General features: G+C 40.5%; 1 protein-coding gene across 1 annotated transcript in view; it reads right to left on the reverse strand.

The window, feature by feature from the left end:
- LOC111610089 (PDZ domain-containing protein 2-like) overlaps window positions 1–13,450 on the reverse strand; it is a 118,977-nt gene extending 105,527 nt beyond the window's left edge. The window contains exon 1 of the mRNA XM_023342501.1: window positions 13,067–13,450. The gene's annotated coding sequence lies outside the window, so the exon portion shown is untranslated. The remainder of the gene's footprint in view (window positions 1–13,066) is intronic.
- Window positions 13,451–13,655: the final 205 nt, after the last annotated feature.

Raw genomic sequence — 13,655 nt, forward strand, 5'->3', positions numbered from 1 at the left:
CCCTTACTCAAATGAGTGACTAAGGTTTGAGTTATAGTTACACTTTTGAAAGTTCGTGTTGAGCTTGTGCAAACCAAGACAGCAGTATGGCATTTGTAGTTAATGTATTCCCTGGAGCCATATTCTCATAAAATGAGCCCTCTCAGAAGTTTTATACAAAAGTCAGTGCAAATCGTCCAGTTTATTTGAACGGTTCAGAGGTGCACGACCAGGTACTGCGACAATGCGTGGGTCCAATGCGAGGGAGTGGTGTTGCTGCTTCTGGCGCACGACGCCACACACCCAGTTCAACGCATCAACTAAACCCTAGCTTAAAGGTCAGCAGAAACAGAACATACCCAGACGTGACAGGGCCTAACCCGTACATGATGAATTTAGATAAGAGTGAAAATTAAGGCTAAATTTATCTCAGACTAATGTAAAGAGCTAAAGGCATCTTTGATGTAGTTAAGAAACTTCAGAAAGCACTCCTGAATGTGTGTGTCAGGTGACACACTCAGAATAAATGTAAAAGCAACATGTATAACATCTGGAGAAGAGTTGGCATTGATTTGAAGTCTTTTGGATCCTTTAATTACATGGATACTTCAGATTAAAACACAATCACTCATTATCTAAATAAATGGTTCACATGTTTGAGAAGAAGAATATGAAGATGCAACTGCATAATCAGAGGTGGATAGAGGGGTACAAAAATTGTACTCAAGTCAGAGTCACATTATAATTACAGTCACAAATCTTCTCAAAACTTTAGTCCAATATGCACACTCAGATTGAAATGGATTTTGCAGTTTTGTGCCTGTCCTTCCACTGAGCGATACAATTGTAATATACATCAAAATAGCTTTTCTGTGTTGTTCACTGTTTCTAGTTTTCTCTTGTGTCAGTCACTCAAATACTTTTCAAAGTGTAAGTGACTTTTAGCAAAGCTGAAAACATGACATTTAAACAAAACAGTTCTAGAAGTTACAGAGTAAAGCCACTGTTTTCTTTGGATTTAATTGCTATTTGTGAGCTTGTGTTTCTAAGTGTAATCTGGAGAAAAGATGTTTTATGATGTCAACAATGTAAGTATAATAATAAAAACTTTATAATATCTTTATAATAACTTTCTAATATTTATAGTGTCTTTAAAATATCCATCCATCCATTTTCTTCCGCTTTATCCGGGGTCGGGTCGCGGGGGTAGTAGCTTCAGAAGGGAGGCCCAGACTTCACTCTCCCCAGTCATTTGTTCCAGCTCCTCCGGAGGAATCCCAAGGAGTTCCCAGACCAGCTGAGAAACATAGTCCCTCCAGCGTGTCCTGGGTCTTCCCCGGGGCCTCCTCCCGGTGGGACGTGCCCAGAACACCTAAGCGAACAGCTGTTAACTGTAGAATGTTCTGAAAATATGGTACTTCCTAACAACACTTTGCACCAGATTATTTGAACTTCCCTCTAAAGTTTTTGAAAGTTCTGTAAAAGGTCACTGCTCAAAGCTATAGACAGGAAAGTAAAATAAATCTGACATAGACTGTTTGAAGGAAATGTCCTAACCCATAGAAATGGTGCAACCCCAAGGATGTCTCCTAATCCAATCACTTCAGCAGTTTTAGATTGCTATCAAGTGTACTTTTGGATCAAGTGTACTTTTGGATCTTGTCATTTCACAGTACAGACAGGCCCATTCACTAGAGAGCTGCATTTATTTCTCAGGCTAACTCTTACAAGCCCAAACCAAAACTGGACATTTGTTTAATTCAAAAAGTCCTTTCAAAGAAACATTTGCTTCTCAGATTGTGTTGCCAAGCAATAATATCCCTGCATTAAATCAGTGAAATGAAGCACTATACATATTAAAGCAAAGGCCTCCATCCATCCATTTTCTTCCGCTTATCCAGGGTCGGGTCGCGGGGGTAGCAGCTTAAGAAGAGAGGCCCAGAATTCCCTCTCCCCAGCCACTTGTTCCAGATCCTCTGGGGGAATCCTGAGGCGTTCCCAGGCCAGCCAGGAGACATAGTCCCTAAAGCGTGTCCTGGGATGTGCCCGGAACACCTCACCAGGGAGGCGTCCAGGAGGCATCCTGACCAGATGTCCGAGCCACCTCAACTGGATCCCTCCCGATTTGAAGGAGCAGCGGCTCTACTCTGAGTCCCTCCCGGATGACCGAGCTTCTCACCCTATCTCTAAAGGAGCGCCCAGACACCCTACAGCAGGGGTCTCAAACTCCAGGCCTCGAGGGCCGCAGTCTTGCAGTTTTTAGATGTGCCACAGGTACAAAACACTGGAATGAAATGACTTAATGACCTCCTCCTTGTGTAGATCAGTTTTCCAGAGCCTTAATGACCTAATTATTCTGTTCAGGTGTGGTGCAGCAGAGGCGTTGCAGGACTGTGGCCCTCGAGGACTGGAGTTTGAGACCCCTGCCCTACAGAGAAAACCCATTTTGGCCCGTTGTATCCGCAATCTCGTTCTTGCGGTCATGACCCAAAGTTCATGATCATAGATGAGGGTGGGAACGTAGATCGACCGGTAAATCGAGAGCTTCACTTTTTGACTCAGCTCTCTCTTCACCACGACAGACCGGTACAGCGCCTGCTTCACTGCAGATGCTGCGCCAATCCGCCAGTCAATGTCTCGCTCCCTTCTTCCCTCACTCGTGAACAAGATCCCGAGATACTTAAACTCCTCCACTTGGGGCAGGACACCCCCCCCAACCCGGAGAAGGCACTCTACCCTTTTCCGGTTCAAGACCCTGGCCTCGGATTTGGAGGTACTGATCCTCATCCCAGCCACTTCACACTAGGCTGCGAACCACTCAAGCGAGAGCTGCAGATCATGACCTGATGAGGCCAATAGGTCCACATCATCTGCAAAAAGCAGAGGCCATCAAAGGCCACCAAAACGTATCCCCTCAACACCTTTAAAATAACATCAATAAATAACATCTTCAAAATAACTCAAAGGGAAAGTTATCAGTAAAGACGAGAGAGCAGGATAAGCCGTTCCTTCTTCAGCATACCTTTTTCAGAGGTTGAAAATCAACACTGTGCAGCATACCTTGCTCCTATGTGTTAAGTTGCTATAATTTTCATTGTAAAAAAATTTGTGCAAAAACACGACTGGAGAAGTTCAAAGGAAAATCAGATCCACTGAATGGATCTGATTTTCCATTCAGTAAAATCATATTCATTCAAACATTTCCTTCTGATCTGGATCTACGTAAATCATTGGAAAGGAGTTTTTATATTCAGATTTAGGTTTTTAAATATTCATGTCCAAGTGTAACATGTTGTTTTCTTCATCTTAACACAAAATAAGAGCTTGAATTTTTTTTTTACTTATTAAATTTTAAATTGATCAATAGATCAATGATTCTATTGATCCATTCAGTGAGACAGAGAGAACCACCATGAAATCCATTTATGACATGTTGTCACTCAAAGCTGAATGACAACAGTATTAACATGACATTTTCAGTAATGACCTAAATCTCTCTAAATGGAGCCCTGCCCCCATACAGATAATCTCAGCCTCCCTGATCTATACTTGAAATGCTACAGCATTTTAACCAGTTTATGTTCGTCTACAGAGAATCGTTAAGAGCAGTATGTAGTTCCAAAGCACCTTTGTTCAGAATACAAAGTAAAATGCAGTATAAAACATTCAGAGCTGTGTATCATTTCCCACTGTGTGCTATTTTATCGTAACTTTTCACTGATATATCAGGGAAATTATATCAATGATACCTCCATCAAAACTAAAAAACTGGCAAACTTTATTTGTTTGGGGGGTTTTAATAACCAATTACAAGTTTTGAAAAATTCTTAATTAAGGTGCTGCCAAAGAATAACCATTCTAAAAAGCATCTGTTCTACAACAGAGTGGCTGAAAAAGGAAAACAATTGGTTGCAAGGGCCTAGCCAAGCTCCAAACGTCAACCTGACTGAAAAGCAGTGGTGGAATTGTAAGGGAGTTATGCAAAAATAAATGCCCTTCACAACATCAGAGACCAATAAAATCATATTCATTCAAAAATTCCCTTCTGGTCCGGATCTACATAAATCATTGGAATGGAGTTTTTATATTCAGATTTAGGTTTTTAAATATTCATGTCAAAGTGTAACATGTTTTCTTCATCTTAATACAAAATAAGAGCTTGAGTTTTTTTTAACTTATTAAATTTTTTATTTTGAACGTATAGCTTTTAATGTGACCTAAATTTAGGCGCTGTGAAATTAGTTGCAGCTACCAAACATTGTGCCAAAATCTTTCTTGCATTGTCCCCATAGCAAAAGCAGATTCAGATTGACTTTTTATTTTATGGATATAAAAAAATCTATTTTACATTCCAACTATAAGGATTAGTTTACTCTTTGTTTCCAGAATACAGACTGACCTAGATGCCACCCTCCCCCTCTACCCTGCTCTTCTCCAAGGTGCCATATGGCCAAAGATTAGAAAAAGCCCCATTTCAACAAATCCCAGGATGTTACATTGTAAAAGAATGAAGAAAACATTGAGTTTAAGGAGTTTATATTTGCAATAAGAAAATTATGCTGTCAAACAGTCAATTTTTGACTGAGTTCCCTTTTTTACACGTTACAGTGAAAATAAGGCAGTGAAGCTTAAAGAACAGAATCTAATATTAAATGAAATTCTAGCAGTGGTGAGTGTCACTCAATGGTGGACAGCATATTTGCTTTCACAAAGCATGGAGAGGTTTACACTGTTTTAATTGTCCATTTGTAGAAAATGTTTCATACTACTGCTTAACACTTTTCAGGAGATGTAACCTTTAACTGTAGGAGTTTGTTGTTAAATTATCTGACTTGCCATGTTTAGTGTTTTTAAATAAAAATATGTAAGAAAATAAATAACTTATTTAACATATGTTTTAATGTTCTGCTTGTTGTTTGTGACTGAATTCTAAAAATCCTTCCTTATAAATTGATCCAATAACTATAAGGATCTTAAAGGCTGTGCAGACTCCACTAAGTAACGGGAATGTTGGTGAATAAGAACAAAACTTTAAGCAGTGTAGTACAGTCTTTATAATCCTGCCACACCCATGAAGGTAAGATGTTGCAAGATGCTGTTTGTTCCTTTTATGCCAGGCCTTCCTGCATTCAACCACACACTACAGGCAGAGATTATACAGGCAAAAAAATTAAAACTCTAGGCCTTATACAAATCTAGAGGGGCAAGGACACAATGAAGGCTAATATAATACCACAAAAAAATAAATTAGAATCAAAATAAAATTTAATTTAAACCCCTCAAATGAGTTATTAAAGCAAAAGTAAAAGCAAAAGTAAAAACTCCAATTATGTTATCTTAGAACTAAATAGTTCCAGAGACACAGCAGAACATGTTCTATTAAAGGAGTTTGGGTTCTACCTAGAGTCATTGATTTCCACCTCAGGAACAACTTAAACATCAGACTGAAGGCGGACAGCTGTTCACTGTAGAATGTTCTGAAAATATGGTACGTCCTAACAACACTTTGCACCAGATTATTTGAACTTCCCTCTAAAGTTTTTGAAAGTTCTGTAAAAGGTCACTGCTCAAAGCTATAGACAGGAAAGTAAAATAAATCTGACATAGGTTGTTTGAAGGAAATGTCCTAACCCATAGAAAATGGTGCAACCCCAAGGATGGTGGTTTAGGATTGGTCTCCTAAACCAATCACTTCAGCAGTTTTAGATTGCTATGAAGGAATAAAGTGTACTTTTGGATCTTGTCATTTCACAGTACAGGCAGGCACATTCCCTAGAGAGCTGCATTTATTTCTCAGGCTGAAAACTCTTGCAAGCACAAACCAAATCTGGACATTTGTTTAATTCAAAAAGTCCTTTCAAAGAATCATTTACTTTTCAGATTGTGTTGCCAAGCAATAATATCCCTGCATTAAACCAGTGAAATGAAGCACTATACATATTGAAGCAAAGGCCTCCATCCATCCATTTTCTTCCGCTTATCCAGGGTCGGGTCGCGGGGGTAGCAGCTCAAGAAGGGAGAGCCCAGACACCCTACAGAGAAAACCCATTTTGGCCGCTTGTATCCGTGATTTCGTTCTTTCGGTCATGACCCAAAGTTCATGACCATAGATGAGGGTGGGAACGTAGGTCGACCGGCAAATCGAGAGCTTCACTTTTTGACTCAGCTCTCTCTTCACCACGACAGACAGGTACAGCACCCGCTTCACTGCAGGCGCTGCGCCAATCTGCCTGTCAATCTCCCGCTCCCTTCTTCCCTCACTCGTGTACAAGATCCCGACATACTTAAACTCCTCCACTTGGTGCAGTGTGCCCCCCATCCCCCCGACCCGGAGAAGGCACTCCACCCTTTTCCGGCTCAAGACCCTGGCCTCGGATTTGGAGGCACTGATCCTCATCCCGGCCGCTTCACTCTCGGCTGCGAACCGCTCAAGCGAGAGCTGCAGATCATGACCTGATGAAGCCAACTGGACAGCATCACCTGCAAAAAGCAGAGATGCAATCCTAAGGCCACCAAAACAGAGTCTTTCAACACCCTGGCTGTGCCTAAAAATTCTGTCCATGAAAGTAATAAACAGAATCGGTGACAAAGAGCAGCCCTGGCGGAGTCCAACTCTCACCAGAAACGAACTCAACTTACTGCCGACAATGCGTACCAGACTCTGACACCAGTCATACAGGGACCTAACAGCCGTATCATAGGGCCCGGTACCCCATACTCCCAGAGAACCCCCCACAGGGTTCCCTGTAGACATGTAGACTGGTTGGGCAAACTCCCACGCACCCTCGAGGAAACCTGCTAAGGGTGTAGAGCTGGTCCAGTGTTCCACTACCAGGACTAAAACCACACTGCTCTTTCTGAATCTGAGGTTCGACTATCCGACGGACCCTCCTCTCTAGGACTCCTGTATAGACCTTGCCAGAGAGGCTTAAGAGTGTGACCCCCCTGTAATCGGAGCACACCCTCCGGTCCCCCTTTTTGAACAGAGGGACCACCACCCCAGTCTGCCAATCCAATGGAACTGCCCCTGATGTCCATGCAATATTGCAGAGTCGTGTCAGCCAACACAACTCTACAACATCCAGAGCCTTAAGGAACTCTGGCCGAATCTCATCCACCCCCGGGGCCCTGCCACCAAGGAGCTTTTTTAACCATCTCAACGACCTCGTCCCCAGAGATTGGAGAGCCCGACCCAGAACCCTCAGGCTCAGTTTCCTCAATGGAAAGCATCTTGGTGGAATTGAGGAGGTCTTCAAAGTATTCTGCCCATGGACCCACAATGTCCCGAGTCAAGGTCAGCAGCACACCATCCCCACTATAAACAGTGTTGGTGCTGCACTGCGTCCCCCTCCTGAGATGCCAGATGGTTGACCAGAATCGCATTGAAGCCGTACGGAAGTCTTTCTCCATGGCCTCTCCAAACTCCTCCCATGCCCGAGTTTCTGCCTCAGCAACCACCCGAGCTGCATGCCGCTTCGACTGCTGGAACCATCAGTTGCTTCTGGAGTCCCACAGGCCAAAAAGGCCCAATAGGACTCCTTCTTCAGCCTGACAGCATCCCTCACCGAAAGTGCCACCAACGGGTTTGAGGGTTGCCGCCGCGACAGGCACTGATAACCTTGCGGCCACAGCTCCAGTAAGCCGCCTCGACAATGGAGGCACGGAACATGGTCCACTCAGACTTGATGTCCCCCATCTCCCCAGGAACGTGTTCAAAGTCCTGCCGGAGATGGGAGTTAAAGCTCCGCCTCACAGGAGAGTCTGTCATACGTTCCCAGCAGACCCTCACAACATGTCTGGGTCTGCCAGGTCTGACCGGCATCCTCCCCCACCATTGGAGCCAACTCACCACCAGGTAGTGGTCAGTGGACAGCTCCGCATGTCTCTTCACCCGAGTGTCCAAGACATGTGGCCGCAGATCCAACAAAACGATGACAAAATCAATCATCGAACTGCGGCCTAGGGTGTTCTGGTGCCAAGTGCACATATGGACACCCTTATGCCCGAACATGGTGTTCGTTATGGACAGTCCATGACAAGCACAAAAGTCCAACAACAGAACACCACTCAAGTTGAGATCAGGGGGAGCGTTCCTCCCAACCATGCCCCTCCAGGTCTCACTGTCATTGCCCACGTGAGCGTTGAAGTCCCCCAGCAGAACAAAGGAGTCCCCAGGAGGGGCACTCTCCAGTACCCCCTCCAAGGACTCCAGGAAGGGTGGGTAATCTGATAGTTATGCAAATGTATGTAAATGACAGCAAGGGGAAAAACATCTGATTCTAAGAGGACAGTATAATTTATATTTGGAACATAAACCTATAACCTCTGAAAAATATACATTTAATTTAACTGAATGAAGTCCTCTAAGTAAGACAAGTCCTCTTCACTGCAATAAATTGGAAATGAGCTATAAAAATTACTTTTGTCTTAAAAGAATACGTTAAATAACTTAGCAATCCATTCACTTTTCTCCTTAGTTCAGGTAAGAACTGAACTAAGGACTGATGTTGTCTCTGGATCCTTAACACAATGGCTGCAGCTGTGTTCTGGATCCATTTGGTGCCTCTTGAACCTTGTGATTCTCCTCCCAATCTCTACAAAAGACCTTGCTTCATGTGCCTCTCTTAAGTTATTGAGTCCTGAGATACCACCACCATAATAAATTTAACTAATTAATTATGTCTATTATTGTATTAGTTGTTAATATCTGTATTAGTAGTAATATCCACAAAAATGTTATTTAACTTGAAAAAATTTGAGGAAAAACAATCTAATTTGAGAAAATCCCAATTTTGATTCTAATTTTCATTGACAAGAGTGACCTTTCAAAGGTGAGTAATGAAGGCCAAAGCGTCCAAATACTGAATAGCAACAGCTGAAAGAGAACAAAGAGGCTGAGGCACCTAAGAGAGGCTGACTGGGCAAAATGACTGAACAAAAACAAGAAAGACTCACAGGGACCACACTAACAATATACAGTTCATTAAAAATACAATGCTAACACAAAAAAACACAAACCTGGAAACCAAATTCACAAACTAAAGCAAAGTCCTTCATATAATGACACACTTATTTTCTGTGACGAGAGATGGTCAAGAGCATTGTCACCTCACAGGGTCAACCAAAACAATGTTATTGAATAACCAGGCCACAAACTGAATAAGCAAACAGTTCAGTTTTAGAACTTGATCTCAAATCCAAGGCCAACGGAAAACAGTTAAGGATCAGTTGTACGAGAAGACGAGGTCAGACCTCAAGAAAAAAATCAGACCAGATGTAAAAAGTACAGTAGTTAAAAAACAATAAATCATGTGATATTTTTGATGCTATATTACAGAGAACCAACATACAGTTAGTCTCAGATCACCTCTAAGATATGCACACAGAGTCAAGATCACCACTTAGTATGACAGAAAGAATACAGGGAACAACTCTGAAGCCAGGTTATATACATTATATTGACAAAAGTATTCGCTCACCTGCCTTGACTCACATATGAGGTTATTTAGGAGCAAGGAAATTTCACAACTGGATTTGTTGCTCAGGTGGCATCCTATCACAATCCTTCATTGTAATTCACTGAGCTCCTGAGAGTGACCCATTCTTCCACCAATGTTTGTAAAAATAGTCTGTATGTCTAGGTGCTTAATTTTATACACCTGTGGCTATGGAAGTGATTGAAACACCTGATTCGGATAATTTGGATGGGAGAGCAAATACTTTTGGCAATATAGCATATCTACATGCAACAAACTTTTCCTCAAAAAGAGCTATAAGCCCAGATAGCATAGCATGCTATTATTTTTCCTTGTATCAACAAGTACAAAAAGTCCAATGACATAATAATGTTAACCTTTTTAAATGCAATAAAGCCAACAATGTTATAACTTGCCAACTATGCAGTAAGTTATTATGTTATAAACATAGCATGTAATACATTTAGTTGATAATGGTATAAACATGAACTGCCATGCAATTTTGGGATTAAATATTTGCTTTGCAGATTTTATGGATATTGTATATATAGCAAATGGGACACTGCTTAGATTGTATGTATCAATAAAGAATGCACAACTAATTACTCATTGTTATAATTAGGTAAAATTTAATGAATGATGGAATATTTCATTAATTACTGTGACATGCATTTGTTATTTAGATTACTTAGTAACTGAACTGGAATATGCTAGAATTCAGGAGAACAGTTTTAATGTAACATGCAGGTGTTTCACATTTACAATGTGTTCAAAGATTTATTTTACATCACACAAATAACATAATGACTTACCACGCAACTGGCAAATGGTTTTATCTTATTGCCGTAAAAGTGTTACTACATTATTAGCAAATTGTTTTGTTAAAGGATTTAGCACATTTACAGAGGCTAAAATCATTTGGTTATTGGTTCTTAATCCAATTGGTTGCTGCAATTCCGTAAAATCTGAACCCTACCAATAGGCTGCTGTCTTTTACTGACAATATATAAGTGCTATTGGTTACAAACTGTTGTGGGCCATTATGACCAAGCTGAAAACACACAGAGGACATGTTTATTTTTTACTTAAAAATGCTAAATAGCTATTTTTTTCTATTTAGAAATCATTTTAGACATGCAATATTTTAGTGAAACAAAGTAGAAAAGAACATTTTATTGTAGGTCCTGTAAACAGTCTGAGATGTTTTCCTTTATAAAAGATAGGTATACAGGTTTTTTACTTTTTTGGTTGAATAGTTTTCATTTTGTTGGTTTAGTCTAATCTCAGCAACAAAAATGAATACCGTATTTTCCACACTATAAGGCGCATCGCATTATAAGGCGCATCTTCAATGAATGGCCTATTTTAAAACTTTTTCCATATATAAGGTGCACCGCATTATAAGGCACATAGAATAGGTGCTACAGTAGAGGCTGGGGTTACGTTATGCATCCATTAGATGGAGCTGCGCTAAAGGGAATGTCAACAAAACAGTTAGGTCAGTCAAACTTTATTAATAAATTACAAACCAGCGTTCTGAAAACTCCGTTCATTCCCAAAATGAATAAACAGCTGTTTTATTATTTTCCCCGAGGTAAAGTAAGTGACGTGGTATTCGTTCATGTGCGGATGGAGAGATTACATCTTTTCATAAACCGAAAGCACCAAGAAGGACCGCCTCTAAATTCATTGATAAGTTCGAGTGCTAGCGCTGTTGCCTTCATTCGAATAGTGATTGTACTGACACTTCTACTTGCTGCTCTCTGTTCAACAACCCACTGTTCGAGTTTGTCCTCCAACTGTAGCCATCTCGCTTTGGTTCCCTCGGAAACTCTGTTTAGTCTTCTTCACTTGGCGCAGGTCATCATGTTGCTTCCTCCACTTTCGCACCATTGAGTCGTTAATGTTAAATTCTCTCGCTGCTGCTCTATTCCCGTGTTCTACTGCGTGACTGATCGCCTTGAGTTTAAACTCTGCGTCGTAAGTGTGTCTCTTAATAGGAGCCATTCTGGCTCTTTACACAAACACACAAATGGAAATGAAACGGCACGCTTCACGCAGCCATATATCTCAGCATGCACCGCGCGCTTCTTCTTCTACGGGTTAAAATGAAGTCGGCGGCTGCTTACCGTAGTTGCGAGACCTGTTGTGCCTCAATATTGGTCCATATATAAGGCGCACCAGATTATAAGGCGCACTGTCGGATTTGAGAAAATTGAAGCGTTTTAGGTGCGCCTTATAGTGCGGAAAATACGGTACTTTCATAAAAATTGTTACATTTTTATAAGAACTAATCTGAGATCTTCTCTTGTTCATACTGGCTACTCAGAGCTAAAAAAAAAAAAGTTCAGAATGTTCCTTGATCTTGGTTGATCTTGAACTAATCCTTCTTTAAACTTAAATGCAAACAATCTGTTGCAGTGGTACATTAAAACACATTACAAAGTTATTATGTGATGAATAAATACTGTATGAACAAGAATTTTCTAGACTGATTTGGGTAGGAATGAAAGAACGACACACTTAACATATGTTAGCTTCTTTGGAGATGTTTTTAGGAATCTTACACATTTTTCATTTTACAATCCATTTTCCAGTTTTCTGTAACAGATTTCAAAAGATTTCCAAACACTTCAGGACAAACTGTTTTTTTGTTATATGAACTATGAAACAGCACAATGGGTTTCACAGTAATAGCTTGGTAAACAGCCTACTCAATTTATGTTGTTTTCTTGCAGGAAATCAACTCTTCTTTACAAGCTATAGTATTAAAATTTGTCAAATTTGGACCCCACAATCCTACATTGAATATGCATTTTTTTGAAGCATAGTTTGTAAATTTTGTACAAGTTTCTTCTGTTTTAAAAGTTGAAAACTTGCTTTGTTTGACACCTGATCTGAAGTGATTCTGATTTGAAATGTCTGTGGGTTCTCTCAGTCAGTCAGTCAGTCGAAACTAATCAATTTATTTGATTAAAATTTTAGTTCAGGTAATTCAAAGAAAACTGATTCAAATTAAATATAAATCTGTTAAATAGGAAGCTTAAATCTTTTTGATAGAAGAATGAATAATAAAGTATTTTAAGTGCTCTAGCTTCTGTTTTCCAGTACAAGTCAGACCTGGAAAATGATCAAATACATGTAGATTCTTGTAGAGGCTACCATACTTCATAACCCTGCTTTTAAAATAAACCATAGCTTCTTAGGGTTGTTTTAATGATGAACAATCTGCTTTGGAAGCAGTCTGATCAAATGTATATCACAGTTTATACTGACTTCGTCAAAACTGTAACCCAACAAAGACACTAAAGACTAGAATGAGGTACACAGAGCAGACCTCTCCTAATTTGGTTTGCAGAAGGCAAACTGCACACAGTTTGATCAATCAGTACAACAACCACTAAAAAATGGTTTTATGATTGTGAATATAAAATCAAGTTAACTATTTCAGAGTGGTTTGTTTGTGCTTTATTTCCACTGTCAAAAGCATTTCTTTTAATTCCTGCAGGATGAGCTGCACTGAAACAAAAACAGGACATTAACACACCAGCTCATAAAGTAGCCTATATGTGCTGTCACTCAATCTTAATGGAATGTGAAGCATACCGTACCTTTAAACTACATGGTGCACTCTATGCGGCTCCGGATTCCCAACAAAAATCAAACAACGTCCTGTTGTTTTTTCGTATGATGAGTCCTCCTGACTGGTGCTCCAAAAGCCCGTATCCACTCAGCAGTGAGATCAACAGTTTGACGAGTGCCTGAATAAAGTAGAGCAAAGCTGCATTTTTATTTAGCCTAGAAGAAGCAGCTCCAGGGAGAGTTCCAAATTCCCTTCAATGTGTCTAAACCGACATTTAATGAAAATCAGCTCTGGAAAAGCTGCTCTAAATATACTTTTATCTCCTGCAGATATTTGTGTTGATTATTGTGGGATATTTATCACTCCTTCTGATGTTGTTCTCGTCAAAGCGGGTGGAGGGTGGAGTCAGAATGTCCAGATCTGCTCTCCGGTTGTTATGCCCTGAATACTGCCTGCTAGGCATTGACTTAGTCCAAACTGTGGATACTGTGACACTTTACCGCCGCTAGACTCCCATGTGGCCACACCAGTTACGCTGAGTACAAAGATCTGCTAGTGTCTCAATATACAAGGGGCAATTATACCACATTTTAGATTTTATGTGTAACATGCCTTTA

This window comes from Xiphophorus maculatus, chromosome 11 (genome assembly GCF_002775205.1).
Source record: "Xiphophorus maculatus strain JP 163 A chromosome 11, X_maculatus-5.0-male, whole genome shotgun sequence".
NCBI lineage: Eukaryota > Metazoa > Chordata > Actinopteri > Cyprinodontiformes > Poeciliidae > Xiphophorus > Xiphophorus maculatus.